Source organism: Cyanistes caeruleus, chromosome 8 (genome assembly GCF_971803275.1).
Source record: "Cyanistes caeruleus chromosome 8, bCyaCae1.hap1.1, whole genome shotgun sequence".
NCBI classification, from domain to species: domain Eukaryota; kingdom Metazoa; phylum Chordata; class Aves; order Passeriformes; family Paridae; genus Cyanistes; species Cyanistes caeruleus.
This window is the reverse complement of record NC_141708.1, coordinates 886,673-909,588: the sequence shown is the minus strand read 5'-3', so window position 1 is coordinate 909,588 and position 22,916 is coordinate 886,673. Positions and strand designations below refer to the sequence as shown.

At 52.7% G+C, this 22,916-nt stretch overlaps 2 long non-coding RNA genes across 2 annotated transcripts; one reads left to right on the top strand and one right to left on the bottom strand.

Annotated features, from left to right (window-relative positions):
• Nucleotides 1-11,107: 11,107 nt before the first annotated feature.
• On the bottom strand, nucleotides 11,108-15,407 carry LOC147651805 (uncharacterized). Its single transcript, XR_015289816.1, has 2 exons — nucleotides 11,560-15,407; nucleotides 11,108-11,523 (listed from the first exon to the last, which is right to left on the bottom strand). It is a non-coding gene; the product is annotated as an uncharacterized LOC147651805 (long non-coding RNA).
• Nucleotides 14,524-20,208, top strand: LOC147651804 (uncharacterized). Its single transcript, XR_015289815.1, has 2 exons — nucleotides 14,524-15,173; nucleotides 15,285-20,208. It is a non-coding gene; the product is annotated as an uncharacterized LOC147651804 (long non-coding RNA).
• Nucleotides 20,209-22,916: the final 2,708 nt, after the last annotated feature.

Below are 22,916 nucleotides of genomic sequence, written 5' to 3'. Positions count from 1 at the left end.
CAGGAAACCAAGGTAAAGATTTCCAGATGCTGCACATGAATAATTCACCCCTCGCTCGATTCAGCCCTGGAAGCCTTCCCCGTTTCACCAGGATCAAGCAAATGTCACATCACCCCCCAAGGGTAATTCATTCAGTACATTTCCAGTTAAAAGGTATTTAGAGACAGGTGAATGCCCAGTAAATCTCTAAACTTGTGCAGGTGTGGGAGCAGCGAACCGGGGTCTGTGTGAGGTGGAAACTTCCCAGGAGTGCTGGGGATGGGATGTCGGGGCTGGGAATTGTCCCATCACTGCTGATTTGGGCTGGGAATCGATGAAGCTGCTCCACACCGGCCACTTGGAACATCACAGGTTTCTGTAGGAGTTCAGCACAGGTTCAGAGCTCCTTGTCTCCAGGAGGAACCTCCATGGAGGAGGGGTTTGGAATGGAAATGAGGGCATTTCCCAGCAGGACCCTCAGCCCAGGAGCAGCCCTGCAGGCAGGAGTGGGGGAATGGAGATATTTGCTCACACTGAGGGGTTTTAGTGACACTTCCTCCCGAACATGAGAACGGGAAGGAATTCCCACCAAGCAGGCTGGCAGTGCTCATCTTCCCAGGATCCCAGCCTGGGTCAGGCTGGAAGGGACCTGGGGGGCACCTGCTCCAGCACAGGGCACAGGGCACAGGGCACAGGGCACAGGGCACAGGGCACAGGATTGGGGTCTGGAACATCCCCAGGGAGGAGGCTCCAGCCCCCTCTGGTCCCTGTTCAGGGCTGGTCCCTGCCTCTGTGCAGGGGGAATTGCTGGCACCAGCCCCTCCCAGAGCTGCTGCCCATTCCCAACACCCCCAGGAGATGTTTGATCCCCTGCCCTGGGGCACTGACATTCAGAGGGGCAGAATCACCTGCTTCGCTCCAGCAAAACTTGTCTGGTGTGAGGTGTCAACACTTCCCAGAGAAACTCTGCTTGCTGGAAGCCTTCAGGATGGATTTAGTGTTGCATCATTAGAGGGCTCTAATTCAGCGGGAGAGGAGACAGCTGAAACATCACCTTGGATTTGCACCTGGCTGTTACAGCCTGAACTCGGAGACAGCTCCCAGGAAATGTGCCTGGGGAGAGGTGTGGGATGCAGCTGTGCCTGGGAACAGCAAACCCAGACACTTCCAGGCTGTAACTGAGTCCTCCAGTGCAACCTGGCGTTCATTTTACAGCAGCAGGAAATGTGGAAGCAGAGCCCTCGCTTTGAGATTAATGCTCGGGAGCTCGGAGCTCAGGATTATTTACCCATAAATAAAATTCCCCTGAAGTCACTGAGGCTGCAGTGATGCACAGCAGAGCCTGTCCTGCAGCTGGAACAGGATCCTGCTGGAGCACAGCCTCTGTGGGGTGTCTGCCCCTTCCAAGGGCTCCTTCCAAAGGCTCCTTCCAAGGGCTGCTGGCCCCTTCCAAAGGCTCCTTCCAAAGGCTCCTTCCTGCCCATTCCAAGGGCTCCTTCTTGCCCATTCCAAAGACTTCTTCCAAAGGTTCCTTCCTGCTCCTTCCAAGGCCTCCTTCCTGCCCCTTCCAAAGGTTCATTCCAAGGGCTGCCTGTCCTTTCCAAAGGCTCCTTCCAAAGGCTGTCTGGGAACACACATTGCACTGAGAGAGACAGTTGTGCTTTGTTGCTTCCCAGAAAACCACAGGAAATTCCAGTTGTTCTGGACAGAGGGGTGTCCTGTCCCCCCAGTCCCCGCAGCTCCTGACCCCTCCAGCTCCCTGCAGCCAGCTGGGGCCGGGCTCTGCTGCCAGGGGACAAAAGCAAACAGCCTGCAGTTGTGCCATGGAAGGTTTAGATGGGAGATTGGGGAAATTCCTGCGCTGAAAGGGGGGTCAGGCAGTGGCACAGCCTGTCCAGGGAGCCCCCATCCCTGGGGGTATTTCACAGTGGCAGTGGCACCTGGGGACCGTGGGTTCTTCCATTTCAAGCACAGACACCTTCATTCTTTGACCTCTTAAAGCCACTTACCCACAGCTTCTCATCCCAGATTTCCCTCCAGGGCTGAGGCATCTCCATTCAGTTCAGTTCCTGGGAACTGAGGGATTTGGGAGCTGACCACAGCACCCTGAATGAAACCTCTCTCATTTTTCCATTGTGCTTAAACTCCTTCAAGCCAATATTTTTGCAAGTCTGAAATTTGTTTTGGAATAATAAGCTGAATAGATCTGCAGCTGAGAATGTTTGGCTGCCAACGCTTACCCAGACTATTAAAGGAAGTTTTTTAAAATAACAGCTTTTACTGACTTCAGCAGCATAATTAAACATATGCTCTTAGCAGAGCTCACCTGCAGTGGCACCTGCTTGCAGCAGATTAAAGCTCTCAAGCATGTATTTGAGAGAAAAGCCAGCCTAGCAGGGGGAATGAGCCCTCCTACTGGAACCAAGGGCATAAAACTGCTTTTCAAGGAACAGGAGAGAGGTTTGGGGCTGGGGAAGGGGCAGGACAAGAAATGTCCTCAGTGCCTGAGGAAATGCTGGCAGAGCCACCACCAAGGGGTTCAGGAGAGGAATGACCCAGAGATCAGATTTGGATGGGATTTTGGGCAGGAATTGTTCCTGGCAGGGTGGGCAGGGGATGGGATGGAATTGCCAGAGCAGCTGGGGCTGCCCCTGGATCCCTGGCAGTGCCCAAGGCCAGGCTGGAGTGGGTTTGGAGCAGCTGGGACAGGGGAAGGTGTCCCTGCCATGGCTGGGGTGGGATGGGGGGGATTTGGGATCCTTTCTCACCCCAACCCATTCCACAGCTCCAGGAACTGAAGGCTCAGGCTGACCCCTCCTCCTCAGGACCTGTGTGTGATGCTCCTCGAGGTCCTTTCCCTGATCCCACGGCTCTGTTTTCCCCCGCAGAGACACACCCGAGCTGAGGAGGCTGTGCCAGAACCCTCTGCCTTCTGCTGTGATTTACTTGTGCAACAGAGGAGCGAGAGAAATCCTCCCACCGCATTCCGAGGGTTCAGAGCAGAGACATGACAACCAGGATAAACAGGTATTCACAGGGAAAAATAGCACCTCATTTTGCTTATCTCACTGGGAAGTGGCAGCAGGAGCAGAAGAAGTGAAAGGATGCCCTTTAGAGCGAGCACAGCCCTCTCCCCGCTCTGAAACCCAGCGAGCAGCTGCCCTGACAACGAGGGGAGAATAATGGGCTGGAAACCACAACACGGAGCTTTTGCCATTTGTTCATTTGAAGAATGAAAAGAGGTGGATGAAGAATTCTCGTCGCAGTCTGTTTAAAAGCTCTGCTCACCCCCTCAGCTGTTAACTCCTTTCTGTTCCAGTCCTTCCCAAGAGCCCTGGGAGCACTGGGGAAACCTCTTGGCAGGGAATTTCTGGATAATGTCGTCATTGCTCTCCTTCCCCTGGAAAGTTCAAAGTTCTCAGCCAGTTCTCATTGTGTTTTTCTTGGCTGTGACATTTGGGTTCCTGAAGGCAGCTGAGGCTGAAGATGTTGACAAACCCCCCCCCAATTATGTTAAAATGCTTTAACATAACCAAGGTGTTTTAAAAGCTCCTTACAGGAAAACCCCCAAATCCTCGTTTGTCCTCAATCTCCAATTGCAGCTTTCCTTCCCCTTCAGACAGGAAAGGCTCAGGATTTGAGATGTCCCAGCCTGGCATCACATTTAACCCTTCCCCTCACGGACCCCTCTCTCCCCAGGACTGCACGTGCCATACTCAAAGGTAATGTTGAGGATTTTTGCCACTGCAGGGGCAGGAGCTCCCCCGGTGCCATCTGGAGCTGTTAGGAGCAGTGTCCTGGGGATGATGGATTATCCCACAGGGAAAGCCCAGCTGGCTGCACATTCAGAGCGTTCAGGGGCTGTAAAACGGTGCTGAGGAGCTGGAATTACGGAGAGCAAGGCTGGATGGAGTGTGATGGGTCCCAGAGGAGCCCCGAGAGCTCTCCAGGCACTGCCAGCTTCAGCCCACAGGTCCAGGCCAGAGCTGCCCCAAAGGCTCTTCCCAAATCCCTCCTGGTGCTCTATGGAGGCTCCAGAGGTGAAATCCCACACCCAGAGCCTCCCCAAACCCCTCCTGGTGCTCTCTGGAGGTTCCAGAGGTGAAACCTCACACCCAGAGCCTCCCCAAACCCCTCCTGGTGCTCTATGGAGGCTCCAGAGGTGAAACTCCTCACACCCAGAGCCTCCCCAAACTCCTCCTGATGCTCTCTGGAGGCGCCAGAGGTGAAACCCCTCACACCCAAAGGCTTCCCAAACCTCTCCTGGTGGTCTCTGGAGGCTCCAGAGGTGAAACCTCATACCCAGAGCCTCCCCAAACCTCTCCTGGTGGTCTCTGGAGGTCCCAGAGGTGAAACCCCTCACACCCAGAGCCTCCCCTCACCCCAGCTCTGCCCAGGGAGGGTCAGTGCTGGGCTGGAAGCCTCAGCAGCACTCTGGGCTGGGATCAGGCTGTGGAAGGGCTCCAAAGGGGGGTCCAGAGGACCCAAATGGCCTCTCCTGCCTCAGCCACCACCGCCAAACCGAGTCCTCAGGTGTTAGGATGAAAAAGGGAGAAGGTTTAGGATGGACACGAGAAGTTCCTGGCACTGAACAGACACCTCAGAGCTGCTTCACAAGCTCCTGGAGTTCATTTCTTGTCTCCAGGCTCTGCCTGGCCCAGAAGCCGGCTCAGACCCCTGACAGGGCAGGATTTATCCCAAGCCCTGCTGAAACAAAGTGTGACATTCTCTAAAGTGCACATCTGCTCCCCCCTCATTGCTGGGATGCTGGAGCACAGGGAGCAGTAAATCCCCGTTAGCCGGGCACTGCTGGAGCTCTCAAGTTTATAAATCAGGCAGGCACAGCCCCGTGCTGCATTATTAAAGATCTGTTATTACACTGCATTTCTGAGCCCGGATAAACCCCACCAAGCAGCTGGGCCTGTTTGAGCAGCCTTAGACTTCCTGATAAGCAAAGAAAAAGTGATATCAAAACATCCTGCTAAGAAATGTCTGGTAATAAGAAGATGGAGTAGCAGATAACAGAGCCGCCTGTAAAACATGTTCTTTGTAGGGCTTTGGAAGGAACTGATAAAGTCGCTGATAGGTGAATCCCACCCTCCCCTTTGCTGATTCTCCCTTTAAAGCCCCAGGGGAGATTCAGGGAGGAGGCTGCAAAGTGCAGAGCGATCCCCCCACGGAATCAGCCCTGCCAAGCACCTTCAGCACAAACCCAGCCAGTTTATCGATGCACTATTGCCAGCAAATTCCAGTTAGCAGAAGTCAGGTGGAAAAACCCCTGCATCTCTTCAGGCTGGGCTGCAGAGCAGATGGAGCAGAGCCAGGGGGTGCCTTGGGTTGGAAGAGATCCTTTAGGGATCCTTTAGGGTCACCGCTGCTGCCATGGGCAGGGACACCTTCCTGTCCCCCCGTCCCTTGTCCCCAGCCCCTCTCCTGGAGCCCCTTCAGGGCCTGGCAGGGCTCGGAGCTCTCCCTGGAGCTTCTCCTCTCCAGCCTGACCTGCAGTGGAGCTGCACAGCCCCAGGACAGGGAATTCCCACCTGAACAAGCCCTCGTTTGTTTTGCTCTTGTTTTCCTGAGGAGAACTGGAGAGCGGAGGAGGAGAAGGCAGCTCTGCTCCCCTGCGAGCTCTCCTCCCATCCCTGCAGCCCCTGCTCCTCTGTGGCTCCTGCAGCAGCAGCAGGGAACCCTCGGGGCTGTCAGCACGGGCTGTCACAGCCATGGAGCCTGCCAGGGACAGGGGACAGCCCCAGAGCCCCGTGTCCCCACCTGCTCCTCGGGAGGTGGCACAGGAGCGCCCAGCTTGGGAATGGGCTTTCCTTGGGAGACCATGGAACTGCTACTGGGGCTGCTGACACTGTCCCAGACTGGGGCTTCTGGCACCTCCACTGCCCCAAACTGGGGCTTCTGGCACCTCCACTGCCCCAAACTGGGGCTGCTGGCACCGTCACTGCCCCAAACTGGGGCTGCTGGCACCGTCACTGCCCCAAACTGGGGCTGCTGGTACCCCCACTGCCCCAAACTGGGGCTGCTGGCACCATCACTGCCCCCAGACCCCCCCTCAGCACCCCCAGGCCTGGGAATGTCCCAGCCATGAACCCTGCACCTGAAGGAAGGCAGCACGTGCCATTCCCAGACTTCCAGGATGAAGGACAGCTGCAGATGGATTTTCAGGGCTGCTGTTCCCTCCATGGCAGTGTTTGGTGAGGTGAGAGATGAATTTCCCACTCTCACACCTGGAGTCCAGGCTGGATTTGCAATCCAATGAGAGTCACTCTGTTCCCCAGCTCCTTTACTCGGTGTCACCTCGGGCTCTGTCCCCATGTGCCCGTTTGCTCTGCCAGCCCCCGGGTCATTCACGTGCAGGGACAGCTCCCAGAGCAGCTGTGTGTGTGCCCATCTGCCCAAAGCTTGGTTCAAACCCCGAGTCTGGAGCTGCTGATGGCTGTTTTCCCCTGACACAGGTGTGTTATTGATCTGCCTCATCTGAGGGGCTCCGCAGAAGGAAATATTTCTCTTTTTTGTGCTGCTCATTTATGGCTCTCCCTAGCACGAGAATGTGCTGCCTATTACCTTAATTGACTGATTTTTAAACAAGTTTCAGTCCAGCTAGAACAAAACTAGCTTCAAAAGTCTTGATCAGCTTCAGGTTTCCTCCTCTCCCCATCTCAGGACATCCCTTGCTCATTCTCACCCAGGGTGACCTTGAGCTCTTCTCTTGTGAATTTGGGGCTCAGGCAGTGAAACTGCCAACTCTGCCCTGCTCCAAGCAAAAGCCACAATATTTAGATTTAAGTTGCCAGTCTCATTATCTCAGAGGATATTTTCCTCCTCCTGGAGCCAATAAAGATGCTGCTGCTGAAGGGAGAGCAGAGTCCAAAGGAGATGGTCGTAAGTCTTTTAATCTTCATAACTTTTTTTTTCCTAACTCTGATGTATCAAAATGAACCCAAACCTTTGGTGTCCCGCAAAGGAGAGGCTGGATGCATTCTCCAAAGGAGCTTTTTCCCTGTAATGAGGGGCATGGAATAACCAACCACCAACAGAACCCAGCCCCATTAAAATCTAAAAGAAGAGAAGACTGCGAGCGCTTTATGAAGAATAAAATCTCCTCATCTCTGAAGGGTCAGGGCTGGTGCATCAGGGCAGCCAGGCACAGGAGATCAGAGGATTCCCAGGGAGCTGCTCAGACAAACAAATAAAACAAAGTCAGAGCCCAGCTGGACCCCCCGAGTGCCCCCGAGCCCCTGGGGTGGAGGGGGAGCTCCCTCTTTGCCTTGGTTCGAGGGGTTCACAGAGAGCACTCCAGGAACATCCCCCCCTCTGCAGCTCCCAAGGGCAGACCAGACTTCTCTTGATTTGCTCCTGATTTACACCAGGATCGAGAAAAAAATCCCACCCACAGCCTAAACACCATTAGCAGGTTTTTTTTCCCCAAATAAAATACTTTCAGCAAAGTTTTATCCACTCCCAGGAGCGATTAACTTTCCTTTAGACACTTACGTCTCAAAAATAGCAGATTTAGCATCAACCTTAGCATAGAATGAAGTGAGAACAAAACCTTATGTGAAGACAAATGGCAGACGGGGGAAGAGCCCTTCTGAGCTGTACTGCACATTTCCCCTCCTGGAGGAAACCCTGCTCAGCTCCCCGAGCTTTCCTGCCAGCCCAGCACACACAGCCCAGCTCTTGGCTCCCAACCCAGGGCCAAACACCCCCCAAAAGCTTCTCCTGTACAAAGCCACAATCCACACAAAGTGAGACTAATTCATTTGTCCTTAATTAATCACCTTCATTTCCTCCCTCCTTAGGCGTAGCCAATGAGGTGTAAATTGCTGGGGCAGATGCACTTTCTGGGCTAAATTCCAAACTAAATGTTCTTCAAAGAGTGAGGAGGCACTGAGCACTGAGTCCACCTCATCCTGAAGGCTTTGCTGGGGACATTCTGCCCGTGTTCCCTCTCATCTGCTGATGGCAGATTTTGTTCCCTCAGCAAGAGCTGGTGGATCAGAGCGCTCAGGAACACCAAAGGGACAGCCCTGGGGCTCCCAGTGTCCCAGGTTGATCCCAGCAGCATCCCTTGAGCATCCTGCTCCGTGCCAGGGCCCCCCACCCTCCCAGGGAGGGATTTTTCCTGATCCAGGCTCTGCACCCTCCTTCAGCTGAAGGCTGTGCCCCCTTGTCCCATCCCCAGGGATAAATCAGTGGAGTTTCACTCCCTGACCACAGAGCCCTTCCCCACAGGACTGATTCCAGGCACACACTCATTTCCAGGATTAACAAACACACTCATTTCCAGGATTAACACACTCATTTCCAGGATTAACACACTCATTTCCAGGATTAACAAACCCACTCATTTCCAGGATTAACAAACACACTCATTTCCAGGATTAACACACTCATTTCCAGGATTAACACACTCATTTCCAGGATTAACCTCACGGCTGGCTCCTCCGGGGGTGCAAATCCCAGGCAGAGGAACTCCAGGAAAACTCACACGGACACAGCACAGGGCTGGAGATGTGGCCCAAAGGGACCTCTCCTGGAGTGGCACAGCTTCATCACAGGCACTGATTTCCAGTGACAGCCCTCGTGCCGAGGGAAGCTCATAGATGGCATTAATTGCAGGAAAACAGACTGAGAAAGCCTGGAGTCAGGCAAATATTTGCAGTCGGAGGCTTTTGGAGGGGCCCACCGTGCTGGAAGCTCCATTATATTCAGCACAACCCAGATCAATGCCATATATTTGAATTAAATGTGCATTAATACCCCTCTAAAGGACTGGGGCCATCCAGTCAATTTTTGGATTGTAAACACAGCTTTTGTTAATGTAGTAAAAAACCCCATTTCTCTGTCAGCCCTAACTCTGATGGTGAAACCTGCATCAAGCACAGCTCTTTAGTCGCTCCTATCCTGTAATTATTCATCAAACTGACAGGATAAAGATCCTTTTTATCCATCTTCTATTTCATGGAGAAACATTCCGGTGGTTTGTGAGCAGCAGCCTCACGCAGGCTCAGGACATTGCTGATGATATTGGCAATAAATAAAGCCTGGCAGTTGTGGCTGCAGGGGAAGGCAGAGTCTGTGCCTGTGCTATACATTACCCACTTCTGCTGCTCATAGGGCGAGGGGGGCGTTAATATTAAATAATTCATCATTTAAATAGATTCCCCAGCCCTACACACTATACAGGTGAGGGCCCCACACTCTACAATATTTACTTTTCCCCAACTCTCTCTAAGTGAGAGTTCTTCTCTCTCCAGTTGGGTTTTCTGAGTTAGGCAGGGTTTAACCAGCCCCAGCCCAGATGTGCTGAGCCCAAATGCCCTGGCCCAAACCCCAGGTGGGCTGGAGCTGCATGAAGGGAAGAGCAGAGCATGGGAATGAGGGATGGGGCTTGCCCCACATGGCCTGGGTTGCTTGAACTAAGGGCAGGAAATCCCTGGAGATCTTGGCTCTGTTGTTTGGAGCTGTGTCCTCGCTCTGGGACAGGGCAGCAGCCTGGATCTGAGATCCTCTGATCTGGATCTGAGGCCCTGCCCTGCCAAACTCAGCCAGGTGTTGAGAGTGGAACTGGAATGCACAGCCTGGGAAAGCCTGGGGACAAAGAGAGTCAGGGAATCCCAGCCTGGTTTGGGTGGGGAGGGACCCCAAATCCCCCCATTCCCACCCCAGCCATGGCAGGGACACCTTCCCCTGTCCCAGCTGCTCCAGCCCCAATGTCCAGCCTGGCCTTGGGCACTGCCAGGGATCCAGGGGCAGCCCCAGCTGCTCTGGGCACCTGTGCCAGGTCAGGGTGGTTTGGGACAACCACGGGCTCTGAAGGAAAACACGTCCAAAGGGACATGGACAGGGCTGGGTGACAGCGACAACCTGTCCTTCAGAACAGCCCTGCTGAGCACGGGGCAGCTGAGCCCAGCTGGGAAGGAGAGAGCTCTGGGTTTCCCCGTCCTCCCGGAGGCTGCAGGGGCAGGAGCTGTGGCAGCTGCTGGTGCAGGAAGAAAAGAGCCAGCTCAGGCCTCAGCATCCATCATCCCCAGCCTTCATTTCACAGCCCCTCAGCCCAACCCTTCTGTTACAAAGCCATCCATCTCCGTAATTGCCAGTCCCATTAAAAACAAGCAGGGGCTGCCACCTAACACGGGTGTTCCTTTTATTTACCTGCATTAGAACGCCAAATTCAAATTACCTTCATTTGAATGGTAATGGGATGAGCGTGGATGGTCTGCAGCCAGCAGCAGAGATGTGTAGCTGTGTCATAATTATTGTAATTGCTGTTGAAACTTGATGAACTTTAAACAATTGGATGTAAGGGGGCTGGACAGACCCCCAGCCAAAGCTTTTCTGACTCATTTGTCTGACCCAGCTCAGCCCCAGTGTGCAATTCCCACGATTCCCATGGGATCATCATCCCAGCCTTCTCCCTCACTGGAAGTGTTTTCCTGGCCCCCAGAGGTTTCATAAGCAGCTGCAAATCCCCCTGCCATGGCAGCATTTCCAGTTACCAACCTCTGAACAAACCTTACCAGTTTTATTCCCCTTACAGCCACCACTGCAATGGGGACACATCAGAAACAGCTTTTTCCCACAAACTTGGGGCATTTTAAGGACTGTGTGGCACCACGGTGCTGAGCTTTCCTTGTGATTGTGAACTGGCAGCAAATGGTGTTCACCTGAAACCAGTGCCCCAAACCTCCCAGTGAAACCCTCTTATTCCTCTCAGATATCACAGGATTAAATAATATTCTTTCCTGAATTGCCCTAGTAAGGATTTCACGTTCTAAAGGAAACCCAGAAATAATTGCTCTAGACCAGCTTTAATTGTCAGTACTAAGCCAAGCACAAAAATCCTGCAAGACCTCCCAGAAAAGGTGCTGGGTAACTTGCAGAGCAGTTTTTTGTCAGATCACCTGGGCTGGAAATAACCTAAAAACCTCCTTCACCTTATTGACTGCCACAGGCCTGGGGATTTACAGTGCCATTACCTGAATTTATCCCTCGGCACCGATATTTCCTTTCTATCATTTAGGGCAAGGAGAAGCAAATTTCCTAATTGAAAAACCAATTCCTCTAAGTAAAGGACACTTCTGCTGAAACATTCCAGTTCCAGTGTAACTGTTCAGTGCAGCACAATTATTTATTCGGCAGAGAAATTCCATTTTGGGGTGGTTTCTACAGCCTGGGCCACCGTAGGTGGGATGGGGAGCAGTGACCCTGCCAAAACCTGCATGTGTGCAGATGGAACAGGGAAAACCTGCCTGTGACACTCACATTCCTGCCGGGATGGAGCAGGGAAAACGTGTCTGTGACACTCACATTCCCATTGGGATGGAGCAGGGAAAACCTGCCCGTGACACTCACATTCCTGCTGGGATGGAGCAGGGAAAACCTGCCCGTGACACTCACATTCCTGCTGGGATGGAGCAGGGAACAGGGAAAACCTGCCCGTGACGCTCATATTCCTGCTGGGATGGAGCAGGGAACAGGGAAAACCTGCCCGTGACACTCACATTCCTGCTGGGATGGAGCAGGGAAAACCTGCCCGTGACATTCACATTCCCATTGGGATAGAACAGGGAAAACCTGCCCGTGACACTCACATTCCTGCTGGGATGGAGCGGAGAGCCTTCTCTCTCCCGAGCAGCTCTCCAAGGTCCTGATTCCCCTCTCCAAAGTTCTGATCCCCCTCTGCAGTGTCCTGATCCCAACTCTCAGTGTCCTGATCCCTCTCTCAGTGTCCTGCTCCCACTCTCCAGTGTCCTGATCCCCTCTCCAGTGTCCTGATCCCACTCTCCAGTGTCCTGATCCCACTCTGCAATGTCCTGATCCTCTCTCAGTGTCCTGATCCCACTCTCAGTGTCCTGATCCCTCTCTCCAATGTCCTGCTCCCTCTCTCCAAGGTCCTGCTCCCAGCTCTCCATCACAGCTGCTCTGGGCTGACCCGAGCAGGGGCTCCAGGAGCTGCGGTTTCCAGCCCAGGATAATAATGATAAAAATAACGATCAATATCAGGCTGAAGGCAATGAACGCTCTGGAGAGCTGGGCTTTGGAAAATATTGTGTAGCTCGAGCCTCAAACTAATCCCCACACAAAATTGCAGTGCTGGCTTAGGCTGAGCGTGGAACAAATGCTCCGGCTCCTGGAACATCTCCCTACGAACAGATATTACCAATATCGATCAGCACAGCCACAAGTGGTGGATATCAAATTAAAGCCACCCTGATTACTGAGCTCAGGCTTTAGAGGCACAGAAAGAAGCCAAGGAAGAGTCAGATCTCCACCAAATCACTCTTCCCACAGCAGCGTGGAGCTCCTGGCCCTGCACAGCCTCATTAAACTCCCAGAGGGATCCAGGGACAGCCCCAGCTGCTCTGGGCACCTGTGCCAGGGCCTGCCCACCCTGCCAGGAACAATTCCTGCCCAAAATCCCATCCAGCCCTGCTCTCAGGCACTGGGAACCATTCCCACTGTCCCATGTCCCATGATATATGAATAAACTCTGTTATATAGAACGGCAGATACACCTGAGACAAACCCTTATTTTGGGAACGGAGCTCCCAGTGCCCCATTCCCACTCTGGGGAATCACAGCTCCTCTCCCTCTTCCTTCCCAGCTCTGGGAGGGACATCTGCACCTGACAGCTGGGGAATTTCAACCCAATTATCTCGGCATGCACAAAGGGGCAGCTGTCATTAAGGTATTGATTAATTGTGTTTAAAGTATTCCGAGTGACATTGAAAACTTCAACAGCTTTGTCACCAGCACAAACCAAAAACAAACTCCAGCCCCTCCCAAATCCCCCATGCCTGTTCTCAGCGTGCTCTGCAGACTTCAGACTGAAAGAATTGGAGGTTTGCCTTTTTTCTGGAAATGTTGTTTTAGTGTTGGGTTGTAGTGCTGAATTGGAGATTGGGATCAGAGCTCCATGTTCCGAACCTCAGCCCCACTGAGGGGGCTCCTCCATGTCATTCCTGAGGCTCTGCCCTCCCTGTGGCACAGGGGACAGGGTGAAACTGCCCCAGCACATCCAGTCCTGTGTTAAGGGGAGCACAAACACCCCCAGCCCCTCTCTGCATCCCCAGGGACCCACCCAGGCAGAGCCCAGGACACAAACACACCTTTGGCTGCTTTTCCCAAACTTCCAGTCCCATGCTGGAATTGAAACCTGGAATTTTAAATTCCAGTCTCATTATTTCTGCTATCAACCCTCTCATTCCAATGAGGATTTCCCTCCCTGCCTGCTGATACGTGCACTGCAGAGGGGATTGGACAGACACCAGGCTGTCCCTGACTCCTCCTGCAGGTGAACAGGAGCTGAGGGAGAAGGGGAAGCTGCTCCTCACCCACCTGGGGCTGCAGCTCCTGAGCCCTGAACTCGGTGCCAGGAGAGAACTCCTGTTTTCCAGGAAGCATCTTTTCCCAGGACTGCAGAATCCCACATGGTTTGGGTGGGAAGGGACCTTAAAGCCCATCCAGGGACACCTTCCCCTGTCCCAGCCTGCTTCAGCCTGGCCTTGGGCACTGCCAGGGGTCCAGGGGCAGCCACCAACACCCCGAAAAAGTGCTGATGTTTGGATAAAAAATGAACTTTTGGGGCATGACACAGAGCTGTGCTTTGTAAAGTGTTGCTGTGGCTGCGCTGAGGAACAGTTCCATGGAAAAATCTGCAATTCAGGAAAAATCTGCCGCTCTTCCAGTGCATTCTTCCAGGAATTGCTTTATTCCCGAGCTCCAAGCTCCTAGTTTGGATATGTCACTTAAGGCAGGAGAGTTTAAAGCTGCTGGCAGCAGTTTTGCTTAATGGCCCATTGGGCGATGTCAGCTTAGCCCGTGCCATTCATTGTTAATGAACTGTCAGCTCCAGCCACCTCTGCCTTAAACATCCTCAGGGTGAGCTCGGGGAAATCTTCCCCTAACAGCCAGGATGAGAGAGTTCATCTTCACAGAAACCTGGAATGCTTTCAGTTGGAAAAGCCCTCCCAGACCAGGGATCCAAGCGTTCCCCCTGCTCTGCCAAGGCAGTGGTTGTTAAACCGGCAGGATTAGCTCATTCCAAATGCAGGGCATTCCTTGGGGAATTCCACGCATTTCTAACATCCAAACCAAAGTGAACGAGTCCTTCAGAGCACAGCTTCCAATCAGCACAATGCCATTCCTAATTAAACTGATCCGTGGCAAATAAACCCCAGGATCACAATTCCTTTAAATACCACTTGTCACACATCAGGTTTCTCTGATACTCGGTGGGGTTGGAGCACTCAGCCAGGCAGGAACAGCTCTTCAGGTGTCATTAAATCCATCTGGACACCGCTCAACACAAAATATCCTTGAGCAACTCGTGCAGCCCCATCACTCAGGCCACTGTGGTTCACACCTCAGGAGACAGCTGGAAAAAAAAAACCTTTTTTTTTGGCCAGGAGTCGAAAGCCAAACCTTTTCAAAGAAGCTGTTCTGTTTATGAGGAGGTGGTGGGTCCGTGGTGTGTGTGGGAATATCTGTGATCAGCAACCACAGCCAGGACTGCAGCCAAGGGGGTCTGTGCTGACCCGAGCTCGTCTGAGGCCACAGCAGGAAAATCCCCGCGGTGTCTGTTATAAGTATTGTTTTTGACAGTGTCGATCCCACGCTGGAGTGTGGGACACAGCAGCAGCAGGAGGGAGCAGAGCCAGCCCCTCTCCGAGTGCCATGGACACAGCCACGGGAAAGGCAGGGGCTGGGAAAGCACAGCCGGAGAGCTCGGCCCAGCAGCAGCAGCTCCAGACAGGCTGTTTGGGATTCAGCCCCGAGTCCCATTTCCCCACCCTGGGCACCGCCAGGACAGGGACAGGAATCGGGCAGGTCCCTGAGCCCAGCGCCAGAGGCTCTTCCCGAGGCAATTGGCCATCAGGATGGGGAGCAGGGAGCGGCAGAAACTGTGAGGCAGACTCTGCAGAAACCGTGAGGCAGGCTCTGCAGAAACCGTGAGGCAGGCTCTGCAGAAACCGTGAGGCAGGCTCTGCTCCGGTGGGATTTCCAGCTCAGGAGGTTCGGAGCGTGTGGACACCTTTGTGAGCCCCGTGGGTCCTGCATGGAGAGCAGCTGGGGGCTGTGGGGAGCAGGAGCTTGAGGCACTGCCACAAAGCCATTCCTGAGGGAAACGGGCCTGGCTCCAGGGTCCTGACCGGAACAGTGGGCCTGCTTCCCTCAGGGTCTGGGGTCCTGACAGGAACAGTGGGCCTGCTTCCCTCAGGGTCCTGACAGGAACAGTGGGCCTGCTTCCCTCAGGGTCCTGACAGGAACAGTGCTCCTGCTTCCCTCAGGGTCCTGACAGCAACAGTGCTCCTGCTTCCCTCAGGGTCCTGACAGGAACAGTGGGCCTGCTTCCCTCAGGGTCCTGACAGGGACAGTGCTCCTGCTTCCCTCAGGGTCCTGACAGGGACAGTGCTCCTGCTTCCCTCAGGGTCCTGACAGGAACAGTGCTCCTGCTTCCCTCAGGGTCCTGACAGGAACAGTGCTCCTGCTTCCCTCAGGGTCTGCAGAGCTGGGGTGGGACCAGCCCTGAGCAGAGGCCACTGAGCCCCCCCAGCTGCCCCAACACCGAGCACCAGCTGCTTCACCCTGGGGGAACAGAGTTTGGGGTACTGCTCACTGGGGACACTGTGAGGAAGAGCTGCACTGAAAAGAGGAGCTGCATTTCAGAGAATTACAGAGGGAATTCATGGACTAAAAAAGCAGAGGGAAGGAATAAAGGGCCATTGGTACTGCAGCTGAAAGGGTGATGGCAGGAGAGCAAGGCTGGGAGGAGCAGGGAATCACAGAATTCCTGAATCATAAAGGTTGCAAAAGATCTCTGAGATAATCCAGTCCCAGCAGTGCCTCATCCCCACCGTGTCCCCAGCCCAGGGCACTGAGTGCCACCTCTGGCACTCCAGACACCTCCAGGGATGGGCACTGCACCACCATGGGAGAGGGAGTGTTGGAGCTGTCCAAGGGAGCCGTGGGTCTGGACTCCTGCACTTTGATAAAATCCAGAATCTCAGCCTGGTTTGGGCTGGAAAGGACCTTGGAGATCACCCAGTGCCACGGGCAGGGAGCTCCCAGTGCCCCAGGCTGCTCCCAGCCCCATCCAGCCTGGCCCTGGGCACTGCTGGAGCTCCTCTCCAGCCCCTCAGGTCCCTTCCAGCCCACTCCAGGCTGGGATTGTTTCCTCATCTTCCCAGGAATGTGACAGTCCCACCTCTGCTAGAAAGAAATCCTGGGGGTCCTCAAGTCCACGGGCTGACTCACATAAAAGGTGAGTCATTTTCCCCTCAGGTAGGAGTTATTTTTAGGAGAATTACTCACTCAAATTGTTGGTGGTTTGTATGAAACAGGAAGACTTTTAAGTTCAGAACAAAATATTGTAGAAGCCTTGCACAAATACTGTGTTTTCCTACTTTTAAGGCAATTGTCTGAAATTAATTCACATGTGCTCAATAGCCGTAAGCAAATCTTGACAGTTACAAGAATTTAAAGCTAAATTTAAAAGCAACATTAACAAAATCAGGGAATATGAAGCATCCATGGGAATTTCCAGGCTACAGAGCTGATTTAATAAATGTGGCTCAAGAGGGCAGCTCTAGGGCCTCTTGTCCTCCCACTCCCCCACAGTCCTGGTCAATCAAAGATTACAATCTCCTCCTTTAGCTGCAGCAGCTTCACGAAGTTTTCACAGTAGGAGCTGTTGGATCTGATTCCCTTCATTTGGAGAGAGCGAGGGAGTGCCTCAGCCCTGGCCTTGAAACACCCTAAAAATGCATTGAAAATATCCTGAAACGCACTGAAATACCCTAATAAATGCTTTGAAATGCCCTGATAAACACATTATTCACATCCAGCTCTCCAGAACAAAACAGCCATCCCAAAAGAAATATTTCTCAGGAGATAAAGCAGCAACACAAGGGATTACCTGGATGAAGTTTCCCCCATCAGCACATCCATTCCCAAATGCCAGTCCCCATCCCAGAGCTTGGCTCCAGCAGCTCCACCTTCCCACTTCCAGCCATGGAAAATGGTGCTGGATGAACCCTTCTGCAGCTGCAGGGTTGGGCTTTGAGCCCCTTCCTTGTGCTCCTGTGAGCATCCAACGGACTGGAACACACGAGTGATTAATTTCAAAATGGGAAGAGGAAGAAAGAAGGAACCCAAGTCCTGGAGCAACTTTTGAGCAGATAGGAAATAACAAGCAGAAAAAGTCAGGCAGGAGACCTTGGGATTCGATGCCTTAAAATTAATGACTCAGAATGATCTGAAACATTTATATCAATAATAAACTAGGGAGGAGTTAATGAGTTTGTTGGCCTCTTCTCCCGGATCGAGCGAAATGAGAACAGGAAATGGCCTCAAGTTGTTCCAGGAGGGGTTCAGGCTGGATATTGGGAGGAATTTCTTCCCTGAAACACAAGCCCAGGGCACTGGCAGAGCCCCCCGCCCTGGAAGCAGAGGTGGAATGTTGTGATGGGCTTTATTTGGCGTGGTGGGGTTTGGGTGAAGCTTGGGACTGATGATCTAGGATGTCTTCTCCACCATGCTGTGGTCCCATGGAATCCCCACGGCTCAGCTGTGGGGCAGCTCCAGCTGAGCACAGAGCTGGCTCAGCTCCTGGGATCCAGCTCAGCTCCTCTCCCATGCCCAGGGACACCCAGGACAGGTTAAAGCTGGCTGAAGGCACCTCTGACCGGCTGGGCAGCCCAGGGTGGGGAAAACAAGCCCAGGTTTGGACCCGTGACAGGGCTGTGTGAGGACAGCAGGGCTGAAGCCAGAAAAGAGAACAAAGGACAAAGTGGGGACTTTCTCCCAGCAGTGGGGCTGGAGAATGTCCCTGCCTGGAAAAACCTCCACACATCCCACACCTTCATTAGGGCTGCTCTTAATGGGACCTGAGCCCCCACTTTGACTTTCAACCGTTTCGGACACAAATAATAGAAAATTTCTAACTCAAAAGGATAATCTCCTGTCAGAAAGAGAACAGCAGGCACGGTGAACACTTTAAAAGCTTTGGAGATAGAAAGATTTATTGTATTTCCCAACAAGCCAGAAGCTCTGATTAAAGGTTAAAAATAGAAAATAGGGATCGAGTTAAGTTGTAAAAGATCCCCCTCAAAAAATAATTTTTATGCTGTTGCTATGGTTCAAAATGTTTTCACGTTAAGTCTCATTTTTCCTTTTAAAATAGATCAGAATTAATTTTTTAATAGACTCATTTAGAATTATTTTCTAGATTCAGGACGGAATTTGCAAAAAGCAGGAGGGTTTTGCAATATGACATAGAATCAGAAATAACAACATGGCCTGGATGGGAAGGGACCTTAAAGCTGATCCAGCCCTGCCCTGGACAGGGACACCTTCCTGTCCCAGGCTGCTCCAAGCCCCAGTGTCCAGCCGGGAGGTTTAGGAAAGCCATCCCTGAGAGAAGATGTTTGGAACCCTTCCTGCTTCAGGCCTGATCCCACAGCACCTCCATTTCCACTGCATTTTCCCACACACGTTCTCCCTCAGCGTTGGCTGGTGCCATTGCCCGTGCATTTCCAGCTTTGCAATAACTGGAATTTGGAGATGATCAGATTCCCGATCCACGATCCTCAGCCTTGCCTAAACACAGGCAGGCACAGGCTGTGCTCTTGGGCTGGGTTAGCCAAACACCACAAACCTCACATGGAGGAGTGGAGAAACCATGGAGGGGAGGGGAAACCATGGAGGAGAGCTGGGAAACCATGGAGGAGAGTGGGGAAACCATGGAGGAGAGCAGGGAAACCATGGAGGAGAGTGGGGAAACCATGGAGGAGAGCAGGGAAACATGGAGGGGTGAGGGGAAACCATGGAGGAGAGCTGGGAAACCATGGAGGAGAGCAGGGAAACCATGGAGGAGAGCAGGGAAACATGGAGGGGTGAGGGGAAACCATGGAGGAGAGCAGGGAAACCATGGAGGGGTGCGGGGAAACCACGGAGGAGAGTGAGGAGACCATGGAGGGCTGAGGGGAAACCATGGAGGAGAGCAGGGAAACCATGGAGGAGAGCAGGAAAAGCACAGAGGAGAGCAGGGAATGGAGGGGAAATGGGCTCAAGTGCCCCGGGGGAGGTTCAGGCGGGATATGAGGAGAGATTTCTCCACGGAAGGGGTGCTCAGGCCTTGGAAGGGGCTGCCAGTCCCCATGGCTGGAGGTGCTCAAAAGCATCAGAGCTTTGTGTTTCGGGTCAGTGGGCACGGTGGGATTTGACTGAAGGTGGAATTTGATCATCTTGGAGGCCTTTCCCAAGCTTGGCACTTCCATGACTCTCTGAATCTGCCTGCCCAGTCTTTCCTGAAGGTTTGGGGCACTTCGGGGGACCCTCAAACCCAGTTTGTGAGCACAGCTCAACAGAGGCCCTTACTGTGCTCATTTCCCCGGGATTCCTGCGGAAGAAATGGGAATAAAAACCTGTGGAAGCCCCCGAGGCAGAGCTGCAGCGAGGAGCTGGGGCTGATCCAGGGGACGCGTGGAGGGCCCGTGTGCTCGCGGAGAACATCTCTCACAAAAGCTGCTAACACAGCCTGTTTTCTGCTCAGGCGAGCAAGATATCCTCACAGGAGAGCTTGGGTAGCTTGGAAATAGCCAATTTTTATGCATGATGTAATTCACTGGAAGCTTCACCGAGCTGGAAGTGCCTGACCTTTTGATCTTTGGCAAATAAATGAACAGCCACGAGGAAGCTCAGGAGTTCTGTGCCCCAGTGCTGGGCAGGGCACCTGAAGGGCTGAGGAGTTAAAGCACTTTTTTTTCATTATTTTCGCTTTAAGGAACCAAGACTTGGGGGGAAAAAACAGGTAAGAATATATTTTAAGTGTTGGTCAAAAAAACCCTTCAAAATGCATTTACCCAAAGGTTTAAAGAGGTGTCTTTGAGAGGTGGGAAATTCCATATAAACTTTGTTCAGCTATTAATTAAGATTGGAGAGAGAGGGAGAGGGTTTTTTAGCCATCACATCTGCTTTCATCAGCCATCTAAAAAAGGTAATTCTGCTTTCAGAGTGATGCTGCGTGAGGATCTCTCTTGTTCCCAGGAGATTTCCTCGAAAAAGGAGCTGTGTAAGTGCTGCTGCCTCCCCTCCAGACCTATTTCAAGCTTCTAATCTGACATCTAATACTGAAAGGTCTCTCTTTCCTTCTCATGCATTTGAATTTGTTCCAGATATAAAAGGAAATGGAAATAAAAAAAAAAAAGCAAATCTGGTTGTGTCTAGTCAGACTTGGGAAGTACCTGCAGCATAACCCTGGTTGTGTCTGTAGGGCTGTGTTGGAAGCGGGAAGGGCTGGAAAAGCCATTATCCCAAACCCTGTCCAGTGGGATCATCCACTCCTGACACTGGCAAACAGAGAAAAACCTGAAATAGGAGTTCAGACTTCAAGCCTAGAAAAGGAATTAATGCTGTCAGAAATTCCCAGGAAGCGGATCACGCTGAAATAAATAACAAATATCAGCTCTTCTCCCATCCAAGGATGGATCCTTGCTCTGATCCAAGCAAGGCTGAGTGGGTCAGAGCCAGGCAGGAGTGAAGGAAAGGGCCAGGGCAGGGCTGGGTGGTGCCCAGGTCAGCAGATGAGCTGTGCAAGGCACAGGATCCACACCAGCCCGAGCCCAGCAGGCACCCACAGGCTCCCTCATCCCTTCCAGGGACACCAGCAGGAGCTGGGAAACCATGGAGGAGAGCAGGGAAACCATGGAGGAGAGCAGGGAAACCATGGAGGAGAGCAGGGAAACCATGGAGGAGAGCGGGGAAACCATGGAGGAGAGCGGGGAAACCATGGAGGAGAGTGGGGAAACCATGGAGGAGAGTGGGGAAACCATGGAGAGCAGGGAAACCATGGAGGAGAGAGGGGAAACCATGGAGGAGAGTGGGGAAACCACAGAGGAGAGCAGGGAAACCATGGAGGAGAGTGAGGAAACCATGGAGGAGAGCAGGGAAACCATGGAGGAGAGAGGGGAAACCACAGAGGAGAGCAGGGAAACCATGGAGGAGAGCGGGGAAACCATGGAGGAGAGTGGGGAAACCATGGAGGAGAGCGGGGAAACCATGGAGGAGAGCAGGGAAACCATGGAGGAGAGTGAGGAAACCATGGAGGAGAGTGAGGAAACCATGGAGGAGAGTGAGGAAACCATTAAGGAGAGCAGGGAAAGCACAGAGGAGAGCAGGGAATGGAGGGGAAATGGGCTCAAGTGCCCCAGGGGAGGTTCAGCGTGGAAAATCCGGATTGTTGAGACAGCTCAAGCTCCTCAGTTCAAAAGGAAGAGCAGGAACGTGGGCTCAGCCTTTTGTGAGTGCTGCTGTCCCACCACGGCTCTGGCACATCAAACCTGGGAAAGAACTTCCTCCTCCGACGGGGATGGACCAAGAAAAAGGAGGGATGGAGGAAAAAAGAACCAGATCTGAGACAATAGGAGGAGAAATCACAGCGACACCAAATACAAATGAGAATTTTGCCTTCTTCTGATGATCATCCTCCATTCCTCCCTGCCTTAGAAATGCACAAACAGAGCTTTTAAACATCGGCCAAGGCGCTGTGGTGCTTATTACTGAATTCTTCTCATGGTTAAGTTACAAACAGGGCTACTGATTCTAAACCTGAAGCGCTAAAATTATTCCAAGAAATGCATGTCCAGCTCTGAAATCCTGAAGTTAATTTTAACCATCGCTTTCAGAAATAGGCTGCCTTGTCCTGACAAATCTATGTGGGCCATATTGTGAAGAGAACCATCAATATTTGAATAAATTTTACATGCAAGCAAACTAAAATTATCTTTATATCGATTCAGCAGCAACTGCTCCAATAGGGGCTGGATGGAATGGCCAATAAATTGACAAATCTACAAAACACAATGGGAGAAACATAAAAGGCTGGCAGCTGGCTGCTCCTCCATCTCCCATGTCCTGTTTAATGCCCTCTCAGAGCAGGAGGAGCCGTGGTTTTTCTAATAATAATTATAATAATTCTGGTTTTTGGCTGTCCCTGGGCTCATCCTGCCCTGGTGCCAGGCCCAGCTCAGCCCCAGGGATCTGCTCCTCCCAGAAAGGCTCTGCTGGCTCCCCCAGCCCTGCCAGAGCTCCATGTGAGGCACCCAGAGCCTGCACAGGCAGGGGAAGGGACCCACAATGCTGAAAATACCATTTGGAACAGCAGTTTTCTAATTCTTCATTACAACTCACAAGACCCCAGACTGGTTTAGGTGGAAGGGACCCCAAATCCCCCCCATCCCACCCCAGCCATGGCAGGGACACCTTCCCCTGTCCCAGCTGCTCCAGCCCCAATGTCCAGCCTGGCCTTGGGCACTGCCAGGGATCCAGGGGCAGCCCCAGCTGCTCTGGGCACCTGTGCCAGGGCCTGCCCACCCTGCCAGGAACAATTCCTGCCCAAAATCCCATCCAGCCCTGCCCTCTGGCACTGGGAGCCATTCCCTGTGTCCTTTCCCTCCATCCCTTGTCCCCAGTCCCTCTCCAGCTCTCCTGGAGCCCTTTCAGGCCCTGGAGGGGGCTCTGAGCTCTCCCTGGATCCTTCTCCTCTCCAGCTGAGCCCCCCAGCTCTCCCAGCCCCTTGACTCCCCCAATTTGGCCTCTCTTGGGGCAGCTCCATGATTTCATCTCCTCCACAAACAGCAGGGGCCAAGCTCTGAGCACAGCCTGGCTAAGCTGAGCTGTCCCACCTAGGAAACTTCCCTTTGATTTTTATTTATTTACACAATCCAATACTTCTAAATATTCCATTAAAACATACCTTGGACGAACAAATCTCTCCATGCTAATCATCTTTAAAATATCCCAGGCTCCCTAAAATCTGAGCTTCAGGGAGAACAAACAGCATTGCTGCAACCTGCAAAACGTTCATTTTTTCATGCTGCTGCCTCTTCCATTTTCCAGCCCTATTTCTATTCCTAATTAAG